Source organism: Bos taurus, chromosome 19 (genome assembly GCF_002263795.3).
Source record: "Bos taurus isolate L1 Dominette 01449 registration number 42190680 breed Hereford chromosome 19, ARS-UCD2.0, whole genome shotgun sequence".
NCBI lineage: Eukaryota > Metazoa > Chordata > Mammalia > Artiodactyla > Bovidae > Bos > Bos taurus.
In genome coordinates this window covers 39,803,878-39,831,052 of record NC_037346.1, presented here as the reverse complement: position 1 = coordinate 39,831,052, position 27,175 = coordinate 39,803,878, and the positions used below count along the sequence as shown (strand labels likewise).

Here is a 27,175-nt window from a genome sequence, read left to right as displayed (position 1 = left end):
TTTTACCGAGGTCAACACATTCTTTAAGAAAGAATAATTGTATTTAGATTATTTGCCTCAAAAGGTGGATTAAAGGCCCTAAATGACATAAATTTCATCTGAGCACATCAGTTTCTGGTCCAGACAGAAAAATCTGGCCTAAATATAGGAGTGAAGAACTCAAGGGACCTTCTCTTTGCACTACTGTAAACCCACACTGCACACTGGGGAAAACTTCTCTGTCTTTACAGCTCTTAAATAACGTTTCCAGTATCTATTTCCCTACCTTATTACAAACTGGATTAATACAGTGTTTTATGCCCATTATACCTCTGTTGAAACAAAAAAGATTAAACCTAAAACTCTTACTTTAAAAAAAAATTTATTTTTGGCTATGCTGGGTCTTCCGTGCTACACAGGCTTTTCTCTGGTTGTGGTGGGCAGGGGCTGCTCTCCAGTTGTGATGTGCAGGCTTCAGGAGATGTGGCTCAACAGTTGTGGTTCCTGGGCTCTAGAGCACAGGCTGGATAGATGTGGCAAACGGGCTTAGTTGCTCCTCAGCCTGTAGGATCTTCCTGGGCCAGGCACTGAACCCGTGTCTCCTTCATTTGCAGAGGGATTCTTTACCACTGAGCCACCAGGGAAGCCCCTAAAATAATACTCTGTGACTTAAATGGACAGCGTTAAGGAGGAATAAATGAAACTGGATTTAATTTATGGCAACCGAATTGCACAGTAGAGATAAATAAGTAGCAATCTGAATTAGACATTTAGACTCACCAGTGAAGTTTTTTGTACAATACTAATCCCTTGAAAGAATACTAAGTTAATTTGTATTTACAACTTGAACTCCATAGGGAAATCAGTTTACATATCACGGATTTGCCATCATAAAACCAATAGCTCTTTTCAGGTTTCTGTCCTGTCCTAGATGTTTTAGCCCTAGAAGCAAGAGCAGTAGCTAATGTATAGCACCTAAAATACGGTTATTTTACAACTTGCACATTTTACAACTGAAACACATTCAGTTATACTAATGAAACCATCATACCACGCTACAGCCTCTCAAACTACCAAGAACAAATATATCTGGGAACTCAACAAAGCTAATCTGACCTTGTCTGGGGCACAGAAATTCTCAGTCTAGAAAACCAGGGCATGCTGTTGGTAGGAGTTCAGTTCTGTTTAAATTTTATTTAGCATTAGTAATAGAGTTTTGCCAAGAAAATGCACTGGTCATAGCAAACACCCTCTTCCAACAACACAAGAGAAGACTCTACACATGGACATCAGCAGATGGTCAATACCGAAATCAGATTGATTATATTCTTTGCAGCCAAAGATGGAGAAGCTCTATACAGTCAGCAAAAACAAGACCAGGAGCTGACTGTGGCTCAGATCGTGAACTCCTAAATTACCAAATTCAGACTTAAATTGAAGAAAGTAGGGAAAACCACTAGACCATTCAGGTATGACCTAAATCAAATCCCTTATGATTAAACAGTGGAAGTGAGAAATAGATTTAAGGGCCTAGATCTGATAAAGTGCCTGATGAACTATGGACTGAGGTTCGTGGTATTGTACAGGAGACAGGGATCAAGACCATCCCCATGGAAAAGAAATGCAAAAAAGCAAAATGGCTGTCTGGGGAGACCTTACAAATAGCTGTGAAAAGAAGAGAAGCAAAAAGCAAAGGAGAAAAGGAAAGATATAAGCATCTGAATGCAGAGTTCCAAAGAATAGCAAGAAGAGATAAGAAAGCCTTCCTCAGCAATCAGTGCAAAGAAACAGAGGAAAACAACAGAATGGGAAAGACTAGAAATCTCTTGAAGAAAATGAGAGATACCAAGGGAACATTTCATGCAAAGATGGGCTCAAAATGGTATGGACCTAACAGAAGCAGAAGATATTAAGAAAGCGGTGGCAAGAATACACAGAAGAACTGTACAAAAAAGATCTTCATGACCCAGATAATCACGATGGTGTGATCACTCATCTAGAGCCAGACATTCTGGAATGTGAAGTCAAGTGGGCGTTAGAAAGCATCACTACGATCAAAGCTAGTGGAGGTGATGGAATTCCAGGTGAGCTATTTCAAATCCTGAAAGATGATGCTGTGAAAGTGCTGCACTCAATATGCTAGCAAATCTGGAAAACTTAGCAGTGGCCACAGGACTGGAAAAGGTCAGTTTTCATTCCAATCCCAAAGAAAGGCAATGCCAAAGAATGTTCAAACTACCACACAATTGCACTCATCTCACACGCTAGTAAAGTAATGCTCAAAATTCTCCAACCCAGGCTTCAGCAATACGTGAACCGTGAACTTGCAGATGTTCAAGCTGGTTTTAGAAAAGGCAGAGGAACCAGAGATCAAATTGCCAACATCCGCTGGATCATGGAAAAAGCAAGAGAGTTCCAGAAAAACATCTACTTCTGCTTTATTGACTATGCCAAAGCCTTTGACTGTGTGGATCACAATAAACTGTGGAAAATTCTGAAAGAGATGGGACTACCAGACCACCTGACCTGCCTCTTGAGAAACCTATATGCAGGTCAGGAAGCAACAGTTAGAGCTGGACATGGAACAACAGACTGGTTCCAAATAGGAAAAGGAGTACGTCAGGCTGTATATTATCACCCTGCTTATTTAACTTATATGCAGAGTACATCATGAGAAACGCTGGACTGGAAGAAACACAAACTAAAATCAAGATTGCCGGGAGAAATACCAATAACGTCAGATAAGCAGATGACACCACCCTTATGGCAGGAAGTGAAGAGTAACTAAAAAGCCTCTTGATGAAAGTGAAAGTGGAGAGTGAAAAAGTTGGCTTAAAGCTCAACATTCAGAAAATGAAGATCATGGCATCCTGTCCTATCACTTCATGGGAAATAGATGGGGAAACAGTGGAAACAGTGTCAGACTTTATTTTTGGGGGCTCCAAAATCACTGCAGATGTTGACTGCAGCCGTGAAATTAAAAGACGCTTACTCCTTGGAAGGAAAGTTATGACCAGCCTAGATAGCATATTCAAAAGCAGAGACATTACTTTGCCAACAAAGGTCCGTCTAGTCAAGGCTATGGTTTTCCCTGTGGTCGTGTATGGATGTGAGAGTTGGACTGTGAAGAAGGCTGAGCGCCGAAGAATTGATGCTTTTGGAGTGTGGTGTTGGAGAAGACTCTTGAGAGTCCCTTGGACTGCAAGGAGATCCAACCAGTCCATTCTGAAAGAAATCAGCCCTGGGATTTCTTTGGAGGGAATGATGCTGAAGCTGAAACTCCAGTACTTTGGCCACCTCATGTGAAGAGTTGACTCATTGGAAAAGACTCTGATGCTGGGAGGGGTTGGGGGCAGGAGGAGAAGGGGACGACAGAGGATGAGATGGCTGGATGGCATCACCGACTTGATGGACGTGAGTCTGGGTGAACTCCGGGAGTTGGTGATGGACAGGGAGGCCTGGCGTGCTGCAGTCCATGGGGTCGTAAAGAGTCGGACACGACTGAGCGACTGAACTGAACTGAACTGAGTATGTGTTAAATACTGATAGGTGTTAGAAATGCACAGCTGCTCCAAAGCAACGTCTCTTCCTCAGGGAGTTTGTAATCTACATAGGAAGAAAAGTGCATGAGAAAAATAATTTAGTGGGTTCCGGCAGTGTTAGCTATATGGGAGAGTTAGAAGAAACAATTTTATTTCTTGGGAAACAGAGTAGTAGGATTACTAAAGAGAGAGCTAATCAGAGTAAGTGCTTTTCTCTAAAGCTGGACATTTCTCAGAAGTTTAAGCAGAAATTAATCAAGGTTAGAAGAAGAGTGGACTTGGGGAGAGGGGAGGAGAGGGTAAGATTGTATGGAGAAAGTAACCTGGAAACTTTCATTACCATATGTAAAATAGATGGGGAGTTTGCTCTTTGTCTCCGGCAGCTCAGACCGGGGCTCTGTATCAACCTAGAGGAGTGGGATGGGGAGGGAAATGGGAGAGAGGTTCAAGAGGGAGGGGACATATGTACACTTATGGCTGATTCATGTTGACTTTGGACAGAAAACAACAAAATTCTGTAAAGCAGTTATCCTTCAATTAAAAATTTAATACATTTTAAAAAATAGAAAACTAGTAACAGGAAAATAACACTTCCACCAGTAATTCCAGGAATTCATTATATAGTAAGTAGTTATACACATACTGTTCCATTTGTTTTTAAGGCAAATAATAAATATTTTTAAGGAATTTATAAAGGATTGAAAAATGCTGACCCTTGTATATGGAGGGCATCCTGCTAACTTGCTTTCACTAGGACAGATATTTTGAACTATCTTAAAGGTGAAGGTGAAGTTGCTCAGTCGTGTCCGACTGATTCTTTGTGACCCCATGGACTGTAGCCTATCAGGCTTCTCCGTCCATGGGATTCTCCAGGCAAGAATACTGGAGTGGGTTATCATTTCCTTCTCCAGGGGATCTTCCCTACCCAGGGATCGAACCCGGGTCCCCTGCATTGGAGGCAGACGCTTTAACCTCTGAGCCACCAGGGAAGCCCTGTGTTACTTAAGAAGTATCTTAAGTAACAGCTTAATACAGTGTTTTACACATTAAAGAACATGTTCCCATTTATGATTTCATTTGAACTTAGAAAAAAGTCTCATGTAGTAGGTAGAGGATATTTTTCTGCTGTTTTATTGTAAGAAAGCAGATGCTCTGAAAGGCTGTCATTTCCCACATTAAATAGCTAAGTATTTAAAAGCCAGAACTTTAATCCATCCAGTTGACTTGAAGTCTCCTATATGTGCCTGTAGGGCATGCCAACTGAAAATGGGTTGTTTTGAAAAATTTACCCATTGTTAGTTACTCTTTTGATCCATAGCAGGTATTTATAAGATGTTTGGTTAGGATTGATTAACACTAAATTTGTGGCCAAAAGAATTGAGCAGAGTTAATTTCATGTGAACTGGAAAGCGTGGACATTGAACCTGTTCTTTGGTTTACTAGCCAACTTAAGTAACTCTTAAACAACTGTGAACAAAGATTCTGTATAAACCCTACCAAGTCATAAATTCCTTTTAGATACCTATGTAATAAACAATACACCACTGTTGAGTGAAAAATAATAAAAATTCAGGATACAGTATTTTATGAATAAACATACATTTCTAGGTCAAAGATCAACTAGGCTTAATAGAATAAAAGATTGATATCAGGAAGAATACTGAGAAACAAGAAGAGTGTTTAAATTATTTATTTCAATAATTTGAAATTTGCATTAAAAATAATCCCATCCGTAAAGTGCAAGGTGTTCTGGAGTTATGGCCAAGATCTTTCTGACCCTTCTCCAGGGGAGCTTCCCAACCCAGGGATCGAACCTAGTTCTCCCACACTGCAGGGGATTCTTTATCAGCTGAGCCACCAGGGAAGCCCAAGAATACTGGAGTGGGTAGCCTATCCCTTCTCCAGGGGATCTTCCTGATCCAGGAATCGAACCGGTGTCTCTTGCATTGCAGCTGAGCTACCAGGAAAGCCCCTCTGACCCTTCTAACATCTATCAAATACATGTTCATATGAAATGTGTGATAATTCATAACATTACCTTTCTAGTCTTAACAGTACTACACACCTACCTAGGATCCAGCTTTATTTTTCTAGGTTTTACATATCCTGACTGTTGTCAAGTGACTTGTCAGTATTTCTAGTAACAGTATTATTTCAGAGATGAATTAACAAAATGAAAATGACAGGATTCAGTTTAGCATTAGGCTGGGAGCCAGGGGAAAATATATATGCTCCACATTATCTTAACTGGAAATAATGTTTTTCTCTTGTGAAATTAGGCCTGGATACACATTCAGGTTGAAGGTGCATAGCCAGCCAAATAGTTTTTATAAGTAGGTTGTTTTGCTTAATGCCAGTGGTACTAGAAAGGAAATGATCAAATTTAAATCTTAAGTATAATTTAACCAAAAATTCCCTGGTGGCGCTATGGCAGAACCCATCTGCCAATGCAGGAGATGCAAGAGACACAGGTTCAATCCCTAGGTTAGGAAGATTCCCCTGGAGGACGAAATGGCAGCCCACACCAGTATTCTTGCCTGGGAAATCCCATGGACAGAGGAGCCTGGTGGGCTGCAGTCCATAGCGTCACAAAGAGTTGTTCACCACTAAGCGACTAACAAAAAAACAACCAAAAATAAGCTCTGTAAACCTTCTTGTAGCTTTTATTTACTACGGCTGAAGTTGGACTGTGGCTGATTAAATGACTGGCAGTCTCTGAAGTGTACCATTATTTTAGACAAAGTCAGCTTGAGCATTATCTGCTTTGGCTGTCCTAAAGTAGCCTCGGGTTTCTTAGTTTAATGTGTTTCAGGGATGGGTCTTTCTTCTGCCCACTTCTGTTTTTATAGGCCTTTGGTTTAATTTGGGCAAGGATCGACCCTTCCCAACCCTTGTCTCTTGTGTCTCCAGCATTAGCAGGCAGATTCTTGACCACTGCGCCACCTTTGCTTTAGTATTTGTTCTTGGAAGAGAAGTTAAGTTATAATTAATTGTTCACTATAAAGGGAAGCCCTAGTAGCTCAGTGGTAATGAACCCATATGCCAGTGCAGGAGATATGGGTTCAATAATTTTATAAATGTATGTATCTATTATTATTATGTATGGACATGTTCACATTTTATGAATGAACAAGATTGTTGGACATAAGGTTTAGAACCTTGCTTTTTCTCTTTTAAAAAATTATAATAAGTTTAAAAAAATTATAGTGTTTTAATTTATATAAATACATGCATAAATTTTTATTTAAAAGCTAAGACATTTCGAGTATGATCATTCCTTCTTATACTGCCCCTAATTCTGATCCTCTTCACCTCTATAGATAAGGAGCAGATAAGCAACCAAGTATTCCTTATAGCACAGAGAACTATATTCAGTATCCTGAGGTAAACCATAATGGAAAAGAATTAAAAAAAAAAAAAAGAATGCATGTATATGTATAACTGAATCATTTTACAGTGTATAGCAGTGACTAACACAATGTTGTATTAATAAATCAACTATACTTCAATAAAAATTCATTTAAAGAGGAGAAGCAAAAAGAGAGAGAAGGACCAGTTTTGAACTTGATGAGTGTCCTTGTAAAGCCTTTTTCTGTACTTTTTTTTTCCCTGTGCTTTTACCGTCTAGTTTTCTGTGTTTATGATTATGTGAGTAGCCTCATACTGTGACTTTGGGAAAACTTAACTACGATATGTCTTTGAGTCTGTTAGATATACTTCTTTTCACAGCAACATAATCATCCGTTATATGGATATTCTAGTTTGTTTAGCTAGCTATTAATGGACCTTTAGGTTTTGTCCTTTGCATTGCAAACGCAGATACAGTGAATGTTCTTTTATATGTTCCTTTATGTGAAGTATCAGGAAGAGAGTTTTATAGGGAAAAATCATATAGGGAATATATGATTATTATATTTATTAGATATTGTCAGACTGACTTCTTAATTTATGTTTTGGCCACTAGTGTGTAAGTGACCTTGTTTCTCCACATCTTCACCAGCATGTGATATTTCCCAACTTTTTCAGTGATAGAAGGAAAATTGTGTTTTATTGTATTTTGTATTTCCCTCATTACTGCTGAAGTTCAGTATCTTCATATTTTACTCTTCATGTTTTATTGATCTCTTGTATTTTTTCCATAAGAAAGAAATTTTTATTTCTTCTTGCTTATTTTATTCTGTTAAATTTTGAAAATTAGATTGTCTTTTTTTTTTTTTTTTTCTAGATATTCTTTGTATTGGATACTGACCGTTTATGTACCCATGTATTTGCAAAGGTTTTCATTGAATAGTCTTGTCAGTTTCCTCTTGGTGTTTATTTTAAAAAAGTGTCCCTTATCTCAAGATTGGGCTTCCCAGGTGGCCCAGTGGTGAAGAATTCACCTGCAACGCAGGAGTCACCGGTTCACTTGGTCAGGAGGAGCCCTTTGAGAAGGAAATGACAACCCACTCCATTCCTCTTCCCTGGGAAATCCCACAGACAGAGTAGCCTGGTGGGCTATAGTCCATGGGGTCACAAGAGTCGGACACAACTTAGTGACTAGAGAATGACATCTCAAGATTTCCTTATATTCTTCCATGAAGATGAAAAGTGAAAGTATTAGTTGCTTAGTCACGTCAGACTCATTGCAATCCCATGTAGTGTAGTTTTTAACCTACCTGGAGCTTGTTTGTAAGATAGAGTTTTTTGTTTGTTTTATAAGATAGAGTATTAACTGAACTTTGATAGCCAGTTGTCCCAACATGATTTAGTTCATCTTAGAGACACAAGCAACAGGGCTAGTCTGAGAAGGAACAAGTGAGAGGGTAAGAGGCAGGAAGGCTAGGGGCCTGCAAATGGAGGAAATAGGCTGCAAGTGTTACACATTTTTATCTCTCTCTTAAGCAGCACAGGAGGAAACAAATTACAAGTGTCAGATTTTTTTTCCCCGTTCTCTATACAAAATTAAAAGGAGGCTTCTTTTAAAATGCTCTGTTGTCATGATGACACCTGGTTCCATCTGAACTTAACATTTCTCAAACCTTGAGCCAACCAATGCATTTTTCTTATGGAAATGTTTTTCTTAAGCTATGTTAATGAACTATGTTTTACCCTAGATTCTGTCTTTCTTCAAGTCCATTCCGCCTAAGACTCAGAACGGAGAAGGTCTCAACAAACCAGTATGTTTTACTCATAAAATTGTTCTTCTAATCTGTGTTATTCGGAGAAGGCAATGGCACCCCACTCCAGTACTCTTGCCTGGAAAATCCCATGGATGGAGGAGCCTGGTGGGCTGCAGTCCATGGGGTCGCTAAGAGTTGGACATGACTGAGCGACTTGACTTTCACTTTCACTTCCCCCCCACTAGTTTTGAAATGCCATTTTTATCATAAAACTAAGTAAATGAATTCAAAGGCCTTTTTGGAACTGTGTTCTTTCATCTGTTTTTTATTGCCAGTACCGCAGTTTTAATTAATGGGCTTTACATATTAATTTGAGGGAATTTATATCTTTATTATAATTTCCTTCTCATTCGTGAATATGATAGAGAGTTCTTCCTTTAAGATCTTACATGGTTTTTGTTCTTTTTATTTTTGCATACTTGTTTTTGATGTTACTACAAATGGGCTTTTTTTTTGTTACATTTCATTTTTTTTCTGTTTTTTTAAACATTATTTAATCATTAATTCAGTCAACAAATATTTGAGCACTTTCTATGTGTTTGATATTGTTAGAGATGCTAAGACTATAAAAGTGAACAGAACACAAAATCCTGCCTAAATAGAGTTTAAAATTTAGTGAAGGGAAATTGACATGAAACATAAAAAAGTAAATGCATAATGTGTCTGATGCTGATAAATGTTATGGACAAAAAAGGGATAAGAAAAAGAGGAAGGAAGGGAGCTGGGCATGGTTCATATTTTATATAGAATGGTTAAGGAAGAGCTTGCTGGTGGTTAATATTTGAGCAGACTTAAGGGATGTGAGAGTTGGACTGTGAAGAAAGCTGAGTGCCGAAGAATTGATGCTTTTGAACTGTGGTGTTGGAGAAGACTCTTGAGAGTCCGTTGGACTGCAAGGAGATCCAACCAGTCCATTCTAAAGGAGATCAGCCCTGGGTGTTCTTTGGAAGGAATGATGCTAAGGCTGAAACTCCAGTACTTTGGCCACCTCATGCGAAGAGTTGACTCATTGGAAAAGACTCTGATGCTGGAAGGGACTGGGGGCAGGAGGAGAAGGGGACGACAGAGGATGCGATGGCTGGATGGCATCACCGACTTGATGGACGTGAGTCTGAGTGAACTCCGGGAATTGGTGATGGACAGGGAGGCCTGGCGTGCTGCAGTTCATGGGGTCGCAAAGAGTCGGACACGACTGAGCGACTAAACTGAACTGAACTGAAGGGAACAACGGAGAAAACTCATACAGGCAAAGGAATGTAGAAAGGAAGATGGGAGTGTTCTTGATATATTCTAGGAACGGAGTGAACAGGTCCATCACTGTGGCCAGATCATGGAGAGGTTGGTTAACTGGTAGGGAAGAGGTCAGAGAGCTGTGAGTTAGGAGTAGAGGTGAGGGTTGGGAGGACGGGTGAGCAGGGCAGAGCAGAAACGGACTTATTGACCATTTTGTCCTTTAGTTTCTATTCTAACAAGGGAAGTCATAGGGATTTTTGAGCAGAAGAATATTCAAGCTTTGAAAGGATCGCTCTTGCTTTGTAGAGAAGTAGTATATAACTGGTATTAAAGGTTCTTTGAGTAATTGAGAAAAGTAGTAATGGTACCTTGTATGAAGTTGGTTGTGGTGGAGATGTAAGAAGTAATTGAATCCTGGATATATTTTAAAGATAGAAATGATAGAATTTGTTGCCATTAGGGAGCTATAATTGTTGTTGATTTTTGTATATTCATTTTTGTGTCCAGTTAGCATGCTTTGAGCTGCACAGTAGAAAACCCTTTTAGTGGCTTAAAGAATTATCTCAAATTATGAGTCCAAAGCAAAGCTTTTCCCCAGGATTAAGAGCCTTGGTTTAGAGAGGTGGTTTTTCAAACTTCAATTTGCTTAACAGTCACCTGGAAAACTGGCAAATTACCTGGGCCCGTGAATTTGCTTTTCTGAGTACCACGGACTTCCCTGGTGACTCAGACAGTCAAGAACGTCTTCTTTGCGGGAGATCTGGGTTTGGTCCCTGGGTCAGAAAGATCCCCTGGAGAAGGAATAGCTACCTACTTCAGTATTCTTGCCTGGAGAATTCCATGCACAGAGGAGCTTTGCAGGCTACAGTTGCGAAGAATCAGATATGACTGAGCGACTAACACTTGACTTTCACCACACTGGGTAACACAGTCTTGGAGCCTGATAAATTAGGACTTCCGGGTTTGAGCAAGACAGTGGAACCGGATCAACTGGGTTCAAATCTCAGCTCTGCTATTTCCTATCTGTATTTTAAAATCTCAGGTATATTGATCTCGAGGGGCTATTTTGTTATTCATTTCTAACTTTATTGTGTTATATGTAAGTGTATTAGTGACTTATATGTTAATAGATTTTTGAAAGTTTCTTTGTGGCCAAGTACATCATCAGTTTTTGTAAATATTCTGTGTTGGAACAAAGTAAAATTTTGTTTATTAAATGCTTGGTTAGGTTTGATGTAGGGGGAAAATATCATACACAAAATTTTTAAATGAGACTGCCTTTTAAAGGGCCCATTGCAGGAAGGAAGAACTGCTTACCCATCAGACACTGGAGACCAGAATACTCCACTTTTTTAACATTTCTTAAAATTATAGTTTTTCTGTTTATATCAAAATATAAAATTGTGATGAATCAACAGAACAGTAAGGCCTCAGAACTCTTAAGTAAACAAAAGAAGACTCTTAGGTAGATGAGGGAAACACCTAATGATGAACCCGAAGTACACAGGGGACCTCATATTTATGACTGAGAAAATTTTAAAAGTGGATTTAAACTTGGAAAACTTCAAAAGGGGTGATGGTAATTTCAAAAGGGCTGATGACACTTTTGAAAGGGATCATAGTGTTTATCCAATAAAACATTAAGAATCTATTATTTTCTTAGGGTCTTAATGATTCCTAATTATGACGTACAGTACTGTCAAATTATGGCAAAGGTAACATTTTATCAGTGCATTTTGACTGAGATCGCTATTTACAGTGGTGAGACATTGGAATACATGTCATCTCTGCACCTCAGTTTTTTAATAAGAAAATGGAGATAGTAGAATCTATCCAGGGTTGTTGTAAGAGTTAATTGATGTATGAAAAGTGTTTATAAGGCTGCCAAGTATACAATATGCATTCATTAAATTTAAGTTACTGTTATTATTTGACTCTGTTCATTACACATATCTCAGATCAAGCTTTGATATTCAGATTCTCTAGGTTTTTATTAACGTTCTGTCTGTTTTGTCTCTTGGTTTCATTGGAAGAGTATTAAAGTTCTCCGGCCATCTCTGTATGTGTTGATTTCTTCTTATAGCGTAGTTTCTGCTCCATATATATGTTTATATTTTAAATAATTTTATTTGTTTACTTACTTTTGGTTATCCTGGATCTTTGTTGCTGTGTGGGCTACTCTCTAGTTGCAGTGTGTGGGCTGCTCATTGCAGTGGCTTCTCTCGGGGGGCACAGGCTCTGCCCGAGTAGGCTTCAGTAGTTGAGGCACACAGGCTTCAGAGCACAGGCTCAGTAGTCCCACGGGCTTAGTTGCTCTGTGGCATGTAGGATCTTCCCAGATCAGGGATTGAGCTGGTGTTCCTGCATTGGCAGGTGAATTCTCAACCACTGCACCACCAGGGAGGTCCTAGGACTGATGGTTCTTTATGCTATTTTTTTTTGCTCTTCCATGCTTTAAGAATATCTACTATTAGTAGTAGTAGTAGTAGTATTTCATCAAATTTTTAGTGGTCTTTACAAAGTTGATGAAAATAATCTGGTTTATTACTCCTATAAGCAGAAGTACCTGTTTCACTTTTCTTCTGAAAGTAGATCCTTTTAAAAAGTCCTTTTACTATGGACCTGTGGATGATGAACTTACCTAATTATGTATGGAAACATCTTTTTTCCTTCCTTATTGCCTGGGTCATCTAGGGTGGACTAGGTACAAAGTTGCAGTTATTTTCTCTGAGCACTTTAAAGATTTTTCTCCCATGTCTCTTGACTTCTGTTTTTACTGAGAAGTTGACTGTGAATTTATTTTACCTTTCTTCGAAGACCTTGTTGAGTACACAGTTTTAAATTATATTTTATATTAAGATAATTTATGTGACAAGAATGTTCTTCCTTTTGTAGTATATAATTCAGTCACAGATACTTGCTGACTATTGCTGCAGTCCATTCTGGGAAATTTTCTGTACCTCAGAAAGAACCTTACAACTTTTACACATTACTCCCTATCTCCTGTCACTCCCTTGTTCTAAGCACCCATTTATCTGCTTTTAGTCTCTTTAGATTTCTCTTGCCCAGACTCTCATAGGAATGGAATCATACAGTGTGTGATCTTTTTTGACTGGCTTCTGTGCATGTTTCCAAGGTTCATCCATGTTTTAGCATGTTTGCCATTTTATGACTGTATAGTGAATGCATTGTATGAAAATACCACATTTTATTTCTCCATTCCTTTATTAACAGATGTAAGTATGTGTTTGAAACCTTTTTTCAGTTCTTTCGGGCATGTGCTTAGGAGTGGAATTGCTGGGTCATGCTGTAATTCTATATTTAACATTTTGAGGAACTGCCAAGCTATTTTCCACAGCAGCTGCCCATTTTACGTTCCCACCAGCAGTGTGCTATGGTTTAGCTTTCTCCATATTCTTACTGTTACTCTTTTCATTCCCCCCTCCCCTTTTTCTCAAATTATGACGTCTTAGCGTATATGGGGTGTTATCTCATATGGGCTGGTTTAGCTTTGTATTATATTTCTCTAATGAATGATGTTGAGCATCTTTTCATGTCCTTGTTGGCCATTTGTATATCTTCTTTGAAGAAGAGTTTATTCATATTCTTTGTACAGTTTTTAATTGGGTTTTTTGTATTTTTACTGTTGAATTGTGAGAGTTCTTTATTTTGAATACTAGACTTTTATCATATAGATGATTTGCAAATTGTTTCTTTGCATGCTTTGTAATTTTTTGTTGAAAGCTAAACATTTTGAATGTAAAATGTGGCAACTCTGGAAATCACATTCTTTCCCCTCCTGGTTTTGATGCTGCTGCTTATTGTAGTAGTAGTGTTTGTTTTGTTTAGTGTCTTTTTCTAAACTAATCCTGTAAACTCTGTATTCTTTGTTGCATGTGGCCACTGAAATCTCTGTTCAATTAGCTTAGTAGTCAGCTCATGATTAAGCAGAGTTTTAAACACTTGGAACCAGTCTTTGCTGAGGGGCTCTTTGTACATGTTAGAGCATGCCTTCCGTACTCATCCAGGCAGTTTACAGTTATGCCTTAGCCTTCACTTCCTGTTTCTGCAATGCCTCAAAATCAACCAGAAGTGACAGCTTAGGGTCTTCTCAGGTCTTTCCTGAGTGTGTGTGCAACCCTGGATGTGCATGTGGTCTTCTAGATTCCCAGGAATATATTGGAACTTTGAATACCCTTATGGGTATCTCATTCTCTAGCCCTTTCCCCTTAAGCTCTTTGGTTAGTCTGTTGTCTTTTCCAGTTGTTATCTGTTCCTTAGGCAGCAGTGACTAAAACATTTGCCTGTAAATGGTTTGAACAAAGTAGAGTAATTTTTTTAGCATTAGGCCCCTTTTAGTCTGTGCGGTCATAAAGAGTCAGACATGACTTAGTGGGTAATACTAAAAAACAGCCCTTTTAGTCCAGCAAAATAAAGACAGGCCTTTTGAGCTGGCCTTACAGGGAGCAACCAAACAATCAAGACAAATAATTATAACACTTTGAAAATGAGATCTATTCTGGTTCCTCGTTTACCAGCAATGCAGGCTCTTCTTTTCAGGATACTGCTACTACAGTTCTGGGGCTTGGAGTAACTTAAATGCCACAAAGCTCTCTGTTCTTAGTGAAATTCAGGCTTTGTGCTTGAATATACACTCCTTGGATTGTTGCAAGCCTTCGGTTAGTTTCTGAAGTTCAAGAACATTTGATTTTGCCAGGTTTTGGTTAATTTTGTGGAGAGGTGGGGGCTCCCTGGTGGCTCATATGGTAAAGAATTGGCCTGCAATGTGGGAGACCTGGGTTGGGAAGATCCCCTGGAGGAGGGCATGGCAACCCACTCCAATATTCTTGCCTGGAGAATCCCCGTGGACGGAGGAGCCTGGCTGGCTACAGTTCATGGGGTCAGAAAGAGTCGGACATAACTGAGCATCTAAACACAGCACATAGAAAGGTGGGATTTCAAAATTTCTTATTCCATCATTTTTGCTGATGTCACTCTGAGTACACTTTTGATATGAAGTTTTATAAAAGACCTGATTCTGGCTTCCTAATTTTGAAATACTTCAATTATACTAAAAATGTACTTTGTCACTTTCTAATCTTTATTCTGTAGAAGAGTGACCACAACCACTAGTTTGGCCATATCATGTCCATCATTTTTTATGTACTAATTTTTAACAGCTACTATCACTGATGATATATTAATACAGTGAATTTGAGTGGTTATTGTCTTTGTCACATAGAAAGATATCTTGAGATATTAGCTTAAATTCTATCCATTTCATTTGAATTTATCTCCTCAGTGTAAGCCAAATTATTTTCAATTTTACATTTATAAGATGTATAACTAGCTTTTAAAAATCCTAGAGAATGCAGGCAAAAAACAGGACTGGTGATAATGACCCAACGTATTGTAGAGGAAATTTGACAAGGAAAAATAACATCTTAGTTATAAGGTTAATTATAATCTGACAGTCTTGATATGTGGTTGCTGTGACTTTAGAATGAGTAGAACCTGAAATAGCAAGAAACCATAAATTCTCTTTACTTTTAGTTTAGAGAAACATTTAGCCTTTCAGTCAGTGCAACAAATATTTATGTTATGATTTGTTACATGTGTGACACTGGTTAATCCACTTTCTAAAAGCTTACAATTTTATAGATTAGAAGACCATCAACATAGTAAGACAAAATTTAAGATCTATAATAGAATTATAAACAGAGTGCTGGATAATAGGCAAGTAGGAAATACCTAGAGCTTGTTGGAATTTCTGAAGAGATTTCAAGTAATTTCCTTTATCTTTGCTGAAGTTCTGAACAAATGGAGAAAACAAGGGTGGCTCGTAGGTTCAAAATACCACTTTTCGTACTAACAGAGACCATATTGAAGGATACAGCTTTCAGTATGTGAGCTAAATTGTGCCTTTTAACTGAAGTCCTTTAGGGAGACCCCCACTTGCTTCAAAGCAGTGCTATATTGACTCAGGCTTCTCTATGCAAGGGAGAGTCTGGCCCTGAGTAAGTGGTGAATCCTTGCTCCACAGCTTGAAAAAGTAGAAGCACAGAGATGAACCAAGTTTTCTCTTCATTTTTGTGAGATTAAGTAGTCACATAGGTTCAGATAATTTACCCTGTGTCTACAAGTAAAGAAGTACAGAGAAGTCAGGAGTGAGTTTGTAGAAAATTCTTCCTCTGGAAAACCTCAAGTGGGAAAAAGGCATTCCCCTCTAGGAGAGAGACTCAGTGAAGCTTTCCTGAAGGATATGAAATTGGAGAACGTTTTAAAAATGAATCAATTTCTAGGTAGAAGATATAAAGCCATAGAGATGAGAAAGTGTAGGCTCTGTTTGAAAAAGAGGTAGTAGTCTAATTTAACAGAGCATTTGAGTTTTTGGTTTCAATTGTGTTATCCTTTGGGAGTTATTATCAAACATAAACATTTAGCCTTTGAAGAGTAGTTGGCTCTATTTCAAAGTTGTTTGACTTAAAAGATTACAAAACCCATCCCTTTTAAGACAGCAAAGTAAAATTACTTTCAGGCTTTTTTGAAAATCATCTGAAGACAGGAATAAGCTCCCATGTTTTAAAGGATGAGACGTCTGTAATCCTCCTTCTATAGGAAGAAGGAAAGCAAGGAAATTAATTTAAAAGTAAGTGACCTAACAGAGGAGAGGAAGGTCAAACCCTATAGAGGAGAATACTGGCAGGAGACAGATCATGATTTGTCTGCAGGACCCCTGAAAAACTCAGAACATAAAAGTATTGTATATTACAGACGGAAGCTGAGAACAGGGGGCATTGGAAATCTGTAATGGGAGATGGACCTGAGCTGCTGCTGAGCTCATGGTGCCACCACCTCCACACGCATCCCTTTTATCCTAATCAGTTGAACAACTGCCATCAACCTTACAGAAGTCAGGAGATTATTCTTTGAAGAAACAAGGTGAGAAGATCAGGACCTTGAAACCTAAACCCAGAGGAGAATGAAGCTAAGGTGGCACATTGAGCAGTGAGAGTTCCTAGTTTCCTTCCCTCACCTAGTTCCAGAATTCCGTCAGCAGGTGAGAGATGAGAGTCTCCCTTCTAGTAGGAGAACGCCCCAAAGAAGAGAGAGATGAATTTAAAATTCTGCTTGTATATCAGCATTCTTGTGCCTATCAGTGTTTTTTTTTTTTAATCTATAAACATGTTTTTGTTTATTTTTTATGGCTGTTGGTGGGCATGACATTCATGGCCAAAATCTTCAAAGAACTGTCCATAAAACATACATTCTAGGATGTTTCCAGAAGTCTTGGATTAGTAAGATGGAGGGAATAAAAGGGAGGGGCTAATTAATAAAATGTTGCCAACATTTTTTAAATGTTTCTTATATCATTGATATTTTAAAATGAATACAGATTAATTTATACCAAATCTGAAGGGTGTAATTCTAGCATTTAAAAATGGGATCCATGTAGATTTATGAAAAATATCATTGTCCTAATTGTTTTTCTTTAGTCTTGAGTCACCACTGGTTTAGGAAGATGAGATCAAGCATACTGCCAAAGAACAGAGTGACCAAGCTTGTGTGCTAGCTAATTTGTTCATACATCTAGCAATGACACTGGCCTGCTTTTTCCTCAGTCTTCATTGATTTTAATTTTGATTTTTCTTTAATGTTTAAGAAAATAACTGGGACTTCCCTGGTGGTCCAGTGGCTAAGACTCTGTGCTCCTAATGCAGGGGGCGTTGGTTTGATCCCTGGTCAGGGAACTAGATTGCACATGCCACAACTAAGAGTTCACACGCTACAACTAAAAGACCCTGTGTGTAACTAAGACCTGGAGCTGCCAAACAAATAAAATAATATTTAAAAAAAAAAGAAAAATAACTAAATGTAAACCTACTTTATTATGGTCTATGTGCATACGTGCTAAGTTGCTTCAGTCGTGTCTGACTCTTTGCTACTCTGTGGACTGTAGCCTGCCAGGCTCCTCTTTCCATGGAATTCTCCAGGCAAGAGTACTGGAGTATTTCCTTCTCCAGGGGATCTTCCTGACCCAGGGATTGAACCCGCATCTCTTAGGTCTTCTGCATTGGCAAGCTGGTTCTTTACCACTAGTGCCACCTGGGAAGCCCAGTATATTCTATACGTCTATATAAATTGCATTTATTTATTTGTGTTGGTTCCCTCTTTGGTCTCCTCCTGCCTTTTTTTGGTATCCAGCTTTATTGAGATATAGTTGACATATTTTAACACTGTGAGTTTAAGGTATACAATATGGTGATTTGATATATGTGTATTTTGCAAAACAGTTTCCACAATAAGGTTAGTTAACACAACCATCATCTCACATGGTTAATTATATTGTTTTGAGTGTATTTTTATTTTATTATTTTGGCCCTGCCACACGGCACGAGATTCTAGTTCCCTGACCAGGGATCAAACCTGTGTCCCCTGAAGTGGAAACCACTGGGCTGCCAGGAAAATCCCAGTGATTTTTGTTTTGTGGGAGAACATTTAAGATCTCTTAGTACTTTCAAGTATACAGTACTTATGTATAGTAATGTTCAATATAGTAACATATAGTAATGTTAACTGTAGTTATCACGCTATAGACTAGATTTGCAGAATTTATTCATTTTGTAACTGGTATTTATACCCTTTGCCCTCCCTCTCCAATTTCTCCTACTTCATAGACCCCTGGCAGCCACCACATATAAGTGAGATAATACAGTGTTTGTCTTTCTTTGATTTGACCTTACATGATGCCTTCAAGGTTCATCCACGTTGTAAAAGGCAAGAAAAAGTTCCTTCTTTTTTGTGGCTGAATAATATTCCATTGTGGGTATGTATATGTGTGTGTTTATGTTTATATATATGTGTGTGTGTGTGTGTTTTCTTTATCCATTAATCTAAGTGACAGACACCTAGGTTGTTTCTGTATCTTGGCTACTGTGAATAGCTGCAATGAATGTGGAGTTGCAGATATGTGTTTGAAATAGTAATTTCATTTCCTTTGGATTATACACCTACAGTGGGGTGACTGGATTATATGGCAGTTATGTTTAAAATTTTATGAGGAACCTCCATGTTGTTTTCCGTGGTGGCTGTACCTGTTTACATTCCTACTAACACTTCACAAGTGTCCACCTTTTCACCAGTACTTTTTAGCTCAGGTCTTTTTTTAACCGTGCCAAATGGCATGTGAGATCTTAGTTCCCTGACCAGGGATTGAACCTGTGCCCCTTGCATTTGAAGAGCAGAGTCTTAACCAGTGAACCCCCAGGGAAGTCCCTCTCAGTTCTTTGTCTATAGCAATTCTAACAAATGTTGAGATAATATCTCATTGTAGTTTTATGTTTCCCTGATGATGTTGAACACCTTTTCTTTGGGAAAAAAATCTCTGTTCAGATCCATCACCCGTTTTTTTTGTTTTTTTTTTTTGGCTATTGTTATATGAATTCTTTGTATATTTTGTGTAATAATCCCTTATCAGACATAGTTTGTGAACATTTTTCTCCCATTTTATAGGTTGCCTTTTCACTTTGTTGATTGTTTCTTTTGCTATGCAGATGTTTTTTAGTTTGATTTAGTTCTGCTTGTTTTTTGCCTTCTTTTCTTGTACTTTTGGTGTCATTGCCAAGACCAGTATTAAGGAGTGTTTTCACTATATTTTCTTCTAGGAGTTTTAGGCCTTATATAAGCCTTTAATTCACTTTGAGTTAATTTTTGTGAGTCATATAATATAGAGGTCTAATTTTATTCTTTAACATGTAAATATCCACTTTTCCCAGTACCATCTGTTGAAGAGACTCTCTTTTCCCCGTTGAGTATTCTTGACTCTCTTCAAATATCTGTTGATCATATATTTATGGGTTTATTTCTGGGCTCTCAGTTCTGTTCCATTGGTCTATTTGTCTGTTTTTATGCCAATACCTAATGTTTTGAGTACTAATGCTCCTTAATGTAGTTTCAGATCAGGAAGTATGATCCATCCAGCTTTGTTATGCTCCCTTACAATTGCTTTCGCTATTAAAGGTCTTTTGTGGTTCCATATTAAATTTTAAGCTTTATTTTCTATTTCTGTGAAAAATGTCACTGGAATTTTGATAGGGATTGCATTGCCTAGGTAGATCACTTTGGGTGGTTATGGGCATTTCAGTAGTAATTGTTCCAGTCCATAAACATGGAAATGTTTCTATTTATTAATGTCCTTAATTTTTCTAATCAGTGTCTTACAGTTTTTATGTATAGATCTTTCACCTCTGTGGTTAAATTTATTGCTTTGTATGTGTAAAATTTTTAAATGGAAGTATAATTGATTTATAATGTTGTGCCATTCTCTGCTATAGAGCGAAGTGACTCAGTTTTAAAAATATATACATTCTTTTTTTAATATTTTTTTCTGTTATGATTTATCCTAAGAGATTGAATACAGTTCCCTGTGCTACAGAGTAGGACCTGTTATTTATCCTTTCTAAATGTAATAGTTTGCATTTATCAACTCCAAATTTCCAGTCCACTTGGCAACCACAAGTTCTGATCTCTGTGTTTTACAGATAGGTTCATTTGTGCTATATTTTAGATTCCACATATGAGTAATATCTATGTGGTATTTGTCTTTCTCTTTCTGGTTTACTTCACTTAGTATGATAACCTCTAGTTGCATCCATGTTTCTGCAAATAGCATTATTTGTGGTTTTTTTATGGGTGAGTAGTATCCCATTGTATTGTACCACATCTTCTTTCTCTTTTCAACTGTTGATGGACATTTCAGTTGTTTCCATGCTTGAGCTATTCTGAATAGTAGTGCTATGAACAAAGGGGTGTGTTTATCTTTTTGAATTATAGTTTTATTTGATTATATGCACAGGAGTGGGATTGCTGGGTCATATGATAATTAAATTATAGTTTTCTCAGGAACCTCCATACTTTTTTCCATAGTGGCCGCACCAACTTACATTCCTATTATCAGTGTGGGAAGGTTCCTTTTTCCTCACACCCTCTCCAGCATTTGTTGACTTTTTTAATGATGATCATTCTAACTCCTATGAGGCTATACCTCATTGTATTTTTCTAAAAAAATTATTTATTTGGCTGCACTGGGTTTTAGTTGCAGCATGTTGGATTTTCGATCTTCATTGCAGCATGTGAGATCTTTAATTTTGGCATGTGGGATCCAGTTCCCTGACCAGGGATTGAACCCGAGCCCCCAACATTGACTAAACTCTGGTGAGTACGGAGTCTTAGCCACTGGACCACCAAGGAAGTCCCCTCATTATATTTTTGATTTGCATTTTTCTAAAGTTATTAGTGATGTTGAGCATCTTTGCATGTGTGTACTGGTCATCTTTATGTCTTTTTTGGAGAAATGTACATTAAGGTATTCTGCCCATTTTTCAATTGGATTTTTTTTTTTTTTTTTTTTGCACTGTTGAGTTTTATGAGCTGTTTGTTTATTCTGGAGATTAAGCCTCTGTTTATTGCATCATTTGCAAATATTTTCTCCCATTCCATAGGTTGTCTTTTATATATGTGTGTGTGTGTGTGTGTATATATATATATATAAATGGTTTCCTTTGCTGTGCAAAAGCTTATAAGTTTGATTAGGTCCCATTTGTTTTTGTTTTTATTTCTATTGCCTTGGGAGACTCACATAATGTTTTGCCTATTTTTCCTTCTAGAAGTTTTATGTTTTCATGTCTTACTTTTATGTCTTTAAGCCATTTCGAGTCTTTTTTAAATGCATAGTGTGAGGGTGTGTTCTAACTTCATTAATTTAGATGCACCTGTCCAGCTTACCCAGCACCACTTACTATAGGGGCTTTTTCCCATTTTATATTCTTACCTCTTTTGTTAAAGATTGTTGACCATAGGTGTGTGCATTTATTTATGGGCTCTCTATTCTGTTCCATTGATCCGTATGTTTGTTTTTGTACCAGTACCACACTAGATAGCATATTGAAAAGCAGAGACATTACTTTGCCAACAAAGGTCCATCTAGTCAAGGCTATGGTTTTTCCTGTGGTCGTGTATGGATGTGAGAGTTGGACTGTGAAGAAAGCTGAGCACTGAAGAATTGATGCTTTTGAACTGTGGTGTTGGAGAAGACTCTTGAGAGTCCCTTGGATTGTAAGGAGATCCAACCAGTCCATTCTGAAGGAGATCAGCCAGGGATTTCTTTGGAAGGAATGATGCTAAAGCTGAAACTCCAGTGCTTTGGCCACCTCATGCGAAGGGTTGACTCATTGGGAAAGACTCTGATGCTGGGAGGGATTGGGGGCAGGAGGAGAAGGGGACGAGAGAGGATGAGATGGCTGGATGGCATCACTGACTCAATGGACGTGAGTCTGAGTGAACTCCGGGAGTTGGTGATGGACAGGGAGGCCTGGCGTGCTGCGATTCATGGGGTCGCAAAGAGTCGGACACGACTGAGCGACTGAACTGAACTGACCAAACTGTTTTGACGGGCTTCCCTGGTGGCTAAGACAATAAAAAACCTGTCTGCAATTCAGGAGACCCAGGTTTGATCCAGGTCATGGAGAAGAGAATGGCTACCCACTCCAGTGTTCTTGCCTGGAGAATTTCATGGACAGAAGAACCTAGCGTACTATAATCCATGGGGTCACAAAGAGTTGGAGAGGAGCTGAATGACTAACACTTTCACTTTCACACTGTTTTGCTCACTGTAGCTTTATAAGATTGTCTGAAGTCTGGGAGAGTTATTAGGTATTTTTTTTAATATTATTTTAAGTGGGATTGTTTAATATTCATCTAGTTTGTTCTTAGTGTATAGAAGCACAACTGATGTTTGTATGTTGATTTTGTAACCTGCAGCTTTAATGGACTTACTAGGTTTGATGGTTTTATGTTATATCTAAAATTTTTCTGTATAAGGTCATGTTATCTACAAACAGAGATATTTGTACTTCTTTCTTCTGATGTGGATGTCTTTTATTTCTTTCATACCTAATTGCTCTGCTTAGGACTTCTAGTACTATGTTGACTAGGAGTGATTAAAGTACTTTGCTTTTGTTTTTGATCCTGGGGGAAAGCTTTTAGCCTTTCACCATTGTGGTGTCAGCTGTAGGCTTGTTGTATATGGCCTTTAATATGTTGAGGAACGTTCCTTTAGTATCCAGTTTTTTCATGAAACAATGTTGGGTTTTGTCAATTTTTTTCTGCATCTATTTAGATGGTCATATTATTTTGGTCTTTCATTTTGTTAATGTGGTGCATCACATTGATTAATTTGTGTGCCTTGAACCATCCTTGTATCATAGGGATAAATCCCATTTAATCATGCTGTATGATGATGTCCAATGTGGTTTGCTGTTATTTTACTGAGAATTTTTGCATCTAAATTCATCAGGAATATAGGCCTATAGTTTTCTTGTAGTTTCCTTCTCTGCCTTTGGGTAATGCTGGCTTCATAAAATGAGTTTGGGAGTAATTTTTGTCTATTTAAATTTTTTACGTCTTTATGATTCATTCTTGGAAGTGTTGAAAAACAAACTGGTGCACATTAAAATTTTGAAGAGTTTATTTGAGCAAACATTGGTTTGAATTGCGAGCACCAGTCCAGAAGTGATTTTAGAAGTGCTCCATGCCCAGGAGCTATGGGCAGGGTTTTTATAAATAACACTCTGAAGCAAAGTGATCAGTTGTATCTTAAGCATTTGCCTTATTTGGGATTGTTCTTAAGTTTCATTTTCTTATATTCCAGTACACATACACTGGCTTAGGTTTTGGTTGCTATGTCAGCTACCAAGACATTAGAGCCACCTCAGTCTAATTGCTTGGTTATTTTTAATAATAGTAAGTGGTCATGTTTCTAGGAATTACCCATTTCCTGTAATTGTTATAGTATAATTGCTCATAGTTGCATGACTCCAAAACCACTGCTCCAAAATCACTGTAGATGGTGATTGCAGCCATGAAATTAAAAGACGCTTGCTCCTTGGAAGAAAAGCTATGACAAACCTAGACAGCACATTAAAAAGCAGAGACATTACTTGGTCAACAAAGGTCCGTCTAGTCAAGGCTATGGTTTTTCCAGTGTATGGCTGTGAGAGTTGGACCATAAAGAAAGCTGAGCACCGAAGAATTGATGCTTTTGAACTCTGGTATTGAAAAAGACTCTTGAGAGTCCCTTGGACTGCAGGGAGATCAAACCAGTCCCTCCTAAAGGAAATCAGTCCTTTATATTCATTGGAAGGACTGATGATGAAGTTGAAGCTCCAGTACTCTGGCCACCTGATGTGAGGAACTGACTCATTGGAAAAAAAAAAAAACCTGATGCTGGGAAGGATTGAGGGTGGGAGGAGAAGGGGATGACAGAGGATGAGATGGTTGGATGGCATCACTGACTTGATGGACATGAGTTTGAGTAAGCTCCAGGAGTTGGTGATAGACAGGGAAGCCTGGCGTACTGCAGTCCATGGGGTTGCAAAGAGTTGGACATGACTGAGCAGCTGAACTGACCCTTTTTATTTCTATGGTATTAGCTGTGAAGTCTCCTCTTCAATTTTGTTTTTTTTTTTAATTTACAATTTTGTTTGAGTCCACTCCTTTCCTCTGATTAGTCTACCTATAGGTTTGTCATTTTGATTATCTTTTTAATGAACCAAGTGTTCACTTTTTATATTGATTTCCTTTCTCTATTTTGTTTGTTTCTGCTCTAATCTTTATTTTCTACTAACTCTGGACTCTGTTCTTTTTCTAGTTCCTTGAGGTGAAATGTTTTCTTTTTGGGATGGGCAATCTTTTTTTCTTTTTTTAATGTTGACATTTATAGCTATAAACACGCCTCTTAAGACTGCATCCCATAAATTTTGGTTTGTTGTGTTTCCATTTTTGTCTGTCTCAAGATATTGTTTGATTCTCTTTTGATTTCTTTTTTGACCTATTGGTTGTTGATTAGTGAGTTGATCAATTTCCATGTATTTGTGAATTTTCTGATTTTCCTTCTGTTACTGACCTCTAGTTTCATGCCTGTGATATTGTGATTTATAACATTTATATGTTTTGGTGTTCATTCTTGATTCTTGACTCCCTAAACCTTTGTAATTTCCTAAGTGATAAGAGCAGGGGAAACATCTTTTGTCATATATGTGGCCTTTTGTCCTTAGTTAAGAGCCATAAAAGTGAAATGGGTGTCTTTCTGTTACAACAGGCCCTTTTCAATCACACCTGAATTTATGTTAATAAGGTGAATTTTTGAAAGCCCCTAGGTAACCGAATGTTGCAGGCCAGTTACTAGGGGAGCCAACCATGATAAGAGGATTGGAACTTTATCCTCTCGGGAGGAGAGAGGAACTAAAATTGAACCAGTCACCAGCCACCATTGATTTAGTCAGTTATATCTGTGTATTGTGACGTATGGAGCCTCCATTTAAAAAACCCAGAAGAATGATGTTCAGAGATCTACCATGTTGGTGGGATCCATATGTCAGGAGGGTGGTCCACCCCAGTGCTTATGGGGACACAAGCTCCTGCACTTAGGACCCATCCACCTTATGTACCTCTTCATCTAACTGTTCATCTGAATTTTTTTATAGAATTCTATAAACTGGCATAAACATGAGTTAATGTTTCTCTAAGTTCTGTGAACCAGTTCTAGCAAGTTACTTAAACCTGAGAAATGAATTGCAGGAACCTTCAATTTATAGCCAGATGGTCAGAAACATAGGTAACATCCCTGGGCTTGTAATTGGTGTCTGCAGTGAGGGCAGTCGTGTAGGACCAAGCCCTTAACCTGTGGGATCTGATGCTATTTCTTGGTAGATCGTGTCAGAATTGAGTTAAATTTGTAGGCCACCCATTCTGTGTCTGCTGAGAAATGGGATATTGCTTGGGTATTGGAAAATACACGTCTGAATGCCATTATGATCAGGAAAGATACTTGATATAGTTTCTCTCTTAACTGGTTTTGTCAAAATTTGTTTTCTGGCCTAACATATTTTCTGTCCTGGCAAATGTTCTGTGTATGTTTGAGAAGAATGTGTATTTTGCTGTTAATGGATGGACTGTTCTGTGTGTATTTACCAGATTCATTTAGTCTAGGATGTTGTTCAAGTCTTGTGTCCTTATGGATTCTATGGAAGATCTATCTGTTGTTGACAGTGAGGTATTAAAATCTCCTGCAAAAAAAAAAAATCTCCTGCTACTATTGTTTTGCTGTTTGTTTCTCCTTTTATTTGTTAAATATTTAGGTGCTCCAGTGTTAGGTTCATGAATGTTTACATTTGTAATTTATGGATGAATTGACCCCCTTTATCATTATATGACCTTTTTTGACTCTGAGTTTCTTTATTTGTCTGCCTTTCAGTCAATTCAGTTGCGTCCGACTCTTTGCAACCCCATGGACTGCAGCACGCCAGGCTTCCTTGTCCTTCACCAACTCCCAGAGCTTACTCAAACTCATGTCCATCGAGTCAGTGATGCCATCCAACTATCTCATCCTCTGTCGCCCCCTTCTCCTCCTGCCTTCAGTCTTTCTCAGCATCAAGGTCTTTTCCAATGAGTCAGTTCTTTGCATCAGGTGGCCAGAGTATTGGAGCTTCAACTTCATCATCAGTCCTTCCAATGAATATTCAGGACTGATTTCCTTTAGGATGGACTGGTTTGATCTTCTTTCAGTCCAAGGGACTCTCAAGAGTCTTCTCCAACACCATGGTTCAAAAGCATCAATTCTTTGGCCCTCAGCTTTCTTTATGGTCCAACTCTCAAAGCCATACACCACCACTGGAAAAACCATAGCCTTGACTAGACGGACCTTTGTTGACAAAATAATGTCTCTGCTTTTCAATATGCTCTCTAGGTTGGTCATAACTTTCCTTCCATCCTTCCAAGGCATAAGTGTCTTTTAATATCATGGCTGCAATCACCATCTGCAGTGATTTTGGAGCCCCCCAAAAATAAAGTCTGACACTGTTTCCACTGTTTCCCCATCTATTTCCCATGAAGTGATGGGACCAGATGCCATGATCTTAGTTTTCTGAATGTTGAGTTTTAAGCCAACTTTTTCACCCTCCTCTTTAACTTTCATCAAGAGGCTCTTTAGTTCTTCTTTGCTTTCTGCCATAAGTGTGGTGTTATCTGCATATCTGAGGTTATTGGTATTTCTCTCAGCAGTCTTGGTGTGACTTAGGGACTAACACTCACTTTTCACTGACCTCCCCCCCCCAAGTGTGATAGGGAGGCCTCGGATCCTAAGCCTCTGCCCAAAGTATTCCAGAGCAGGAATCACCTCCCCACACTCCACCCTTCCCTCCC

At 38.3% G+C, this 27,175-nt stretch overlaps 1 protein-coding gene and 1 non-coding gene across 5 annotated transcripts in view; one reads left to right on the top strand and one right to left on the bottom strand.

Annotated features, from left to right (window-relative positions):
- FBXL20 (F-box and leucine rich repeat protein 20) overlaps positions 1-27,175 on the top strand; it is a 105,409-nt gene that overhangs the window by 11,766 nt on the left and 66,468 nt on the right. The gene's annotated exons all lie outside the window — the stretch shown is intronic.
- TRNAW-CCA (transfer RNA tryptophan (anticodon CCA)) lies at positions 4,439-4,510 on the bottom strand. The gene has a single exon. It is a non-coding gene; the product is annotated as a tRNA-Trp (tRNA).